The following is a 1148-nucleotide window of genomic DNA, read 5'->3' as shown; positions in this document are numbered from 1 at the left end:
CCCACAACCCTGGGTCAGAGGGAGGTGACTCGGGTTTCTCTCCCGCTGGAGGGGTTAATCAGGATCTTGCGGGTCCCTCCAACTGCCGGCCACCTGCGGGGTGTTTGGGCTTCGGAAAAAGGAAGGGTTTATTTTTATAGTATTAATAATAATAATAATAATAATAATAATAATAATAATAATAATAATAATAATAATAGTAGTAGTAGTAGTAGTAGTAGTAGTAATAATAATAAATAGTTATTGTTATTGTTATTTTTGTTATCATTAAGTTGGAAGGGACCTTGGAGGTCATCTAGTCCAACCCCCTGCTCAGGCAGGAAACCCTAAACCATTTCATACAAATGGCTGTCCAGTTTCTTCTTAAAAACTTCCAGTGTTGGCGCATTCACCGCTTCTGCAGGCAGGTTGTTTCACTGGTTAATTGTTCTAACTGTCAGGAAGTTTCTCCTTAGTTCTAGGTTGCTTCTCTCCTTGCTTAGATTCCATCCGTTGCTTCTTGTCCTGCCTTCAGGCGCTTTGGAGAATAGCTTGACTCCCTCTTCTTTGGGGCAGCCCCTGAGATATTGGAAGGCTGCTATCATGTCCCCCCTCGTCCTTCTCTTCATTAAACTAGGCTGACCCAATTCCAGCAGCTGTTCCTTATATGCTTTAGCCTCCTGTCCGCTGATCATCTTTGTTGCTCTTCTCTGTACTCTTTCTAGACGTATATATACATATATACCTTTTATTAAATGTATATGTGAAATTACCATGGAATGTTGCAACAGTTGTCACATTTTTTCATAGCCACTGTAACTTTAAATGGTCGCTAAAGAAATAGTAGTAATTCTACATTTACAGTGCAATGCTGAGATTTCCTGGTGGCCTCCCATCCCGGGACTAGCCAGCTCTGACCTCTTTGGCGCCTCAAAGTCAGCTAAGGCTGGTGAGATGCTGCCCCCTAGAGGGCAGCAAAGTAAGATAACCTTCCTAGTTGGGTTAGAATCCTAGAAAGATCAATTGCAGGTTCCCCAGCTAGGTTAACTAGCATTGCAAGCAAATGTGGCTGAATTCACGCAGCCCATTTAATAATTATTGTGTTCGTGTAGAATGCGGGGTCTGGCTGTGCGAGCCAGGATCCTCCCAATGTGTTGAACCACACAGTA

This window comes from Protobothrops mucrosquamatus, unplaced genomic scaffold (genome assembly GCF_001527695.2).
Source record: "Protobothrops mucrosquamatus isolate PMUCROS unplaced genomic scaffold, P.Mucros_1.0 scaffold4295, whole genome shotgun sequence".
NCBI lineage: Eukaryota > Metazoa > Chordata > Lepidosauria > Squamata > Viperidae > Protobothrops > Protobothrops mucrosquamatus.
Note: the sequence above shows the minus strand (reverse complement) of the source record.